A 6,296-nucleotide genomic window follows, 5' to 3' on the forward strand; every position below is an offset into this window, starting at 1 on the left:
ATAATTTATTATTCCCCGCCCACGGCCTCAGCTGGCCTGTTCCTCTCTTCTCTCTTCTCTTTCTGTTGTTCTCTGCCCCCCTCTTCTCTGCCTCTACTCACTTCCCCAGGTCCCAAATAAACTCCCTTTTATACTAAGCCCATCCTATGGCTGATTTCTCAGAGGGAATGCTTTGGCATGGGCCTATCCAGGCACTCCCTTTGGCACCACTGGCTCTGTTTTATAAACCATATTAAAAATAATATATGATATCTAGATTATAATTTATTCTTCTCAGATCTCTGATTAAATTGACAGCTAAGCTAACTGCAGCTTAACCACTAGAGAAGGGGAAACTAGCTCCTTACCCCAAGGTAATCCACCACTGTACTAGCTCATTAGTCAATTCATTAGCTAGTTAAGACTACCAGATCTCTTATCAAAAAGACAGAAACTATAGCAATTTAATAACGGCATCAATGATGACAAATACAGACATTCAGAGGGACATAAAAGAGGTCTTTTCACACATTTCTAAAGTTATATTGAGATTCAGGATTTCAAATTAACACAAGTCACACAACAAAGATCATCTAATACATACCTTGAGATACATATTGAGGACATTATTCTATCTGAAATTTTCACCTTGCCTCTGCCAAATGCAGGACTGAATTTGCCTTGTTCTGGACCCTGAACTGAGTCAACTCTTCATTCCAACATACAAGGCTCCTTATCTTCTATTTTCTCTAGGTCCTCATTTCAGTATTCTTTGTTTAAGTCAAGTCAAGTAAATATCTCTGGTGTTGATACACAAAATGCTGTACATGAGGATAGAAATATGACATAGTGTTTTATGATTTTGTATGTACTTGGATTTCTAACTCATGATTAAACCCAGTGGATAAGAGGATATTAGGGAAGATTCATATTTTATTTTCTCATTGCCATTGCCTTGGAAAATATTTGATAATATCGAGAAAATTTCCAGTTTTCCTTTCTATATACAGTGACTTTTGAATTACCACAAAGTAAAAATAAAAGTATGAAATTTGATGTTAAGGTCATGACCTTATGAAAATTGATACAAAAATATTCAATAAAATACTCACAAACCAAATCTAAGGATACATCAAAAACACCAACTACCATGATCAAGTAGGGTTCATCCCAGGGATGCAGGGGTAGCTCAACATACAAACATCCATCAATGTAATCCACTATAAACAAACTGAAAGAAAAAAAAAAGAACTCATGACCATCTCATTGTGTCCTGAAAAAGTCTTTGACAAAATAAATCCAACGGCCCTTCAGGATAAAAGTCTTGGAGACATGAGGGATACAAGACACACTTCAGGATAAAAGTCTTGGAGACATGAGGGATACAAGACACACTTCAGGATAAAAGTCTTGGAGACATGAGGGATACAAGACACACTCCTAAATAAAATAAAGGTGTACAGCAAGCTGATAGAAAACATCAAAACTACATGGGGAAAACTTAAAGCAATTCCACTAAAGCTGAGTACAAATCAAGGCTGTCTACTCTCTCCATATATATTCAATACAGTACTTGAAATTCTAGCTAGAGTAAAAAGACAACTGACTGAGAACAAGGAGAAACAAATTGGAAAGGAAGAAGTCAAAATATCCATTCTCACAGGTGATATGATAGTATATATAAATCACTCCTGAAATTCTACCAGACAATTCCTACAGATAATATACATCTTTGGCAAAGTAGTCACATACAAAATTAACTAAACAAATCAGTAGCCCTCTTATATACAAAAAAGAAATAGGCTGAGAAAATAAATTAGGGAAACAACATTCTTCAGAAAAGCTGTGTGAACAGTGAACAGGAAGTGTGTGTTAGGGGGCAGGAGGTAAATGGAGATAGAGTCTACAACAGTGCCAGGCATTGAGATTCCAGAGACGTGTCAGAGTATAGATCTAACTTTATTGTTTACTACAGAAGCTTATATATAGCTTTTTAGCCAATTAGGATACGTTTATGTGTTCTATGGCAAATCAAGTTGCAACAGTGTTGTTTAGCAGACTCTGACTCACCAGTCCATGAGCCTGTCCAGGAGCCTATAGAGGAGGGTTCAATCCCAAAGAGATTTCCATGAAGACAGGGGAAGCAGCCACTGCACTGGCCTTGGGTCCTTTGTGTTGACCCACCTGTTTGCTGGGATCCTTGTCAGATCATACACTGTGTACAAGAAATTAGACACCAACAAACCAAATAACACAATTCAAAATGGTGTACAGAACTAAGCAGAGAATTCTCAACTGAAAAATCACTAATGGCCAAGAAATACTTAAAGAAAGGTTTAAAGTCCCTAGTCATAAGGGAAATGCAAATCAAAATGTCTCTGAGATTCTATCTTGTACCAGTTAGAATGCCTAAGATCAAAACTCAAAGTGACAGCACATGCTGGAGAAGTTGTGGAACAAGGGAACACTCTTCTATTGGGGGGGGGGTGCAAACTTATACAACCACTTTTGAAATTAGTTTGGTGCTTTCTCAGAAAATTGGGAATAGTTCTATCTCAAGACACAGCTAAATCACTCATGGGCATAAGCTGAAAAGATGCATAAGGACACTTCCTCAACTGTGTTCATAGCAACTTTATTCATAATATCCAGACAGTAGAAACAAACTAGATGTCCCTCAACCAAAAAGTAGATAAAGAAAATGTGGTATGCTTACACAATGTAACATTACTCAGCTATTGAAAAAAAAATCATGAAATTTGAGTGAGGTACCACAGACCCAGAAAGTCATATATGATCTATACTCATTTATAAGTAGATATTAGCTTTGATGTACAGGATAATCATGCAACAATTCACAGACCCAAAGAAACTAGGCAACAGGAAAGGCCCAAGGATTCTCATTTAGAAGAATTTCATATCCCTTTGTGTGTGTGTGTGTGTGTGTGTGTGTGTGTGTGTGTGTGTGTTTAAATGTATCAGAAGTGGATAGAAGGAGAAAACTGAGTGGGAGGGGGTAGAGAGGGAAACGGGTGGAGATCATGTTAGAGGACAGTGGGGGGGGTGGAGGGGCTGGAGAAGGCTATGAGGGAGAACAAAACTTGGTGGGTGGAGCACCTCTCGGGTGAGACAGAGACCTGGGATGGGGGAGGTAACCAGGAGTCTATGGGGGTGACCCTAGCTGACACTCCTAGTAGCTGGAGATTTGGAGACAAAAGTGCCCACCTCCTGTAGCCAGGTGAGATTTTGAGTAGAGGGATAGGGACACCAATCAACTCTCAAAACCTTTGACCCAAAACTCTGTCCTGTCTACAAGATGTTCAGGAATAAAGATGGTGTAGAGATTGTGGGACTGGCCCAAATTGAGACGTGTGCATGGGAGAGAGCCTACCATTGACACTATTGATACTCTGTTATACTTACAGACAGAAGCCTAGCCTGTCTTCTAAGATGCTTCATACAGCAGCTAATGGAAACAGATGCAGAGACTCAGCCAAACACTAGGTGGAGATCAGGGAGATAGAAGAGGGAAGGATTGAGGGAGGCAGAGGGTTCAAAGACAACACAAGAAAACCTACAGAATCCACTAACCTGGGCCCATGAGGGCTCACAGTGACTAAACCACCAACCAAAGAACATCCAGGGGCTAGATCTAGGTCCCATACACATTTGTAGTTGATGTGCAGCTTGGTCTTCCTGTTGTTTCCTTAACAGTTGGAGTGGGAGCTGTCTCAGACTCTGTGGCCTGCCTTTGGATCCCTCTGGACATCTAATTCTAGTGGGTCCTGCTCTTCTCCCCCTATCCTACTCTTTCCCACTGGATGCAATGTCCCACACCAAAAATACAGCAGAATCAAAGACACGAAGTCTACAGTGGAGGTAGGTAGGATAATTGCTGATATTCACCTCTCCCTCTGCTCTTCCAAATCTATTCCCTAAGTTTCATCTATAGCTCTGTAACAAAGCATGTTTTGCAGCATTTCCTCCCCTTCAGCCCCTACCTACAAGAGATCCCACAGATTTCTCCATCCAAACTTAAATTACCCAACTAATTGCACTGTTCCTACCTCAAACTACAACAGGCACTCCTTGGGAAAACAAAGGCCATCCTTACCAGTGAAACAAGGAGAATTATAGATGTTGATGTCTTCCATTCATACAAGAGTCATGGCATTCATCCATTTTATGTTTCTTTTCTACTCCCCACTTCATTATTGTGATTACTTAACCTTTATCTTGTATCTACACACAGGTTGACTTTTACATAAGCATAAATTGACCTTGTAGATGATTTTTATATTGCAAGCCCAATCATTATTAATAGCAATTGAAAGACATCACTAGGATACAGTGGGAATCATGAAGGAAATATATCCTCAACCACAGAGACCAGATCGCTGTAGTTTTCCCACATGGCAACCTGTACAAAGTCCTCTGAGCAGAATCCAGGCATCATCACTTCCCTTGGGAGAACTCTATGTTCTTTGAAAGGTTATAGACCCTGACACTAAAATTAAGTTCCCATGGTGTGTGTTGAATGGGTCATTTACTTTGCTAAGGGAATGTTTGTTAACTAAAGATCTTGTTCTACTATAAGTAATCTATATAAACTGTTTGAAAACTTCTGTTCTGAGAGGTAAGATACTGTGACTTCTCTAGAAAGTTCCAAGAGAATCTCAGAGAAAAACTTTATTGAGCATGGACGTTTCTCCAGTTATTTATAGTGATTTGTATAAACTTAAGACCTCTTGGTCTTTTCCTTGTCCACTGGTGTCCTCATTCAGCTCATGCTTAGCTAACATGTCGGTGAGACTTTAAGGGTATCATTTTTGATGTTATTAGGAAACTATGTCACTACAAGGTCCCTGATCCTCTGGCTCTTATGGTCTGGTCTTTCTGCTCCGTCTTCTGAAATGGTCTCTAAGCCTTTGATATATGAGGATTTTTCTACATGTATCATTGATATTAGGCTCCACAACTCTGCACGTTGATTGGTTGTGCATTTCTGTAGTGTTCTCTGTGTATTGTAAACAGAAGTTTCCTTGATGAGGGGTGAAGACAATGTTTATTTGAAGGTATAAAGACAAATATTATAGATTGTAAGGATTTTGCTGGTTTAATAAATTGGTGCCTGTGGCATCTCCTTCAATAGCCATGACTTCACTAAGTAGTTAGCATAATTTTCCCTCTGGTTGAGTAGGTCTTAATTAGAGCTGTTGTTTACTGTCAAGGTATATGTGCCACTATTTTAGCCTTATTTATTGTGCAATGCTCGTCACTTATGTGATTAACAGGCACCATAGCTGGGAAAGACTTGGTAGCTTGTCTTTTTTGGAAACTACCTTCTAGTACCATAATAGTTAATCCCAGGGAGGGAGCATTCAGCAGTTTCAGCTCAGGAATCTCTGGGCCCTGTCTTTTGAAGCTCATTGTGTGTGTCTTTACCAATGGGCACATCCCTTCCACTTCTGTGGCCAGATAAGTAAAGCAGCAATAGGCTGTAGGTTTGAGGAGTCTATTGGATAAACCTGGTTAACAATTCAAAAGAACTTCTCAGGACTGCTATTAGGATTTTAGTTAGTTGGTCTTCAGTTTGTAGAAAGAGGGTTCTCAGCTCAGGTAAGTAATTAACTCTATATGTAGCCTTATAAACAGAATTATGTGAAGTCTAGTTTCAAAGCATATAGTTAATACTATGATTGTAGTTGTTTTAGATATCCTTATATGGTACTCTCCATCCATATTTGCCTCTCTCTCCCTTCCCTTAGGAAGCCTCCTTTTCTGTTTCCCATATCAAACCACTTACATCCCATGACTGTTTCAAGCCCCTTTTTATTATGTTATCTTCCCTCCTCCTCCTGTATTAACTTTCTTTCAGGAACCCTCTTTCCTATTTCCACTACCAGATAACTTGTGTTGTGGTAGTCACCTTTACATTCCACATTTACTTCAATGCACATCCCTAAAAATCTCCCAATTACCCATTGTATTTTTGTGACATGTTTTTGTTAGAAATATCACCCACAGAATGGCTAACATTAATGATACCATTCCAATATAGACACTCATTACCCCAAGGCAGCAGTAAACGAACACAAGCCCTAATTTATTTATTAGTAATTGAGACAAGAAAGTTATTTTAATATTATATATAATCTGTAACATATACTTAAAGCTCAAGTTTTATCAATACAATAATCTTTACATCAAAGCTATATCATACAAATATAAATATCCGGTTCCACTGAAATACACAAATGCAAGTTTTGATTTTAGATGGTTATGAGAAATATCACTCTGTTACAAGTCTTTATGTT

Source organism: Grammomys surdaster, unplaced genomic scaffold (genome assembly GCF_004785775.1).
Source record: "Grammomys surdaster isolate TR1022 unplaced genomic scaffold, NIH_TR_1.0 124160, whole genome shotgun sequence".
NCBI lineage: Eukaryota > Metazoa > Chordata > Mammalia > Rodentia > Muridae > Grammomys > Grammomys surdaster.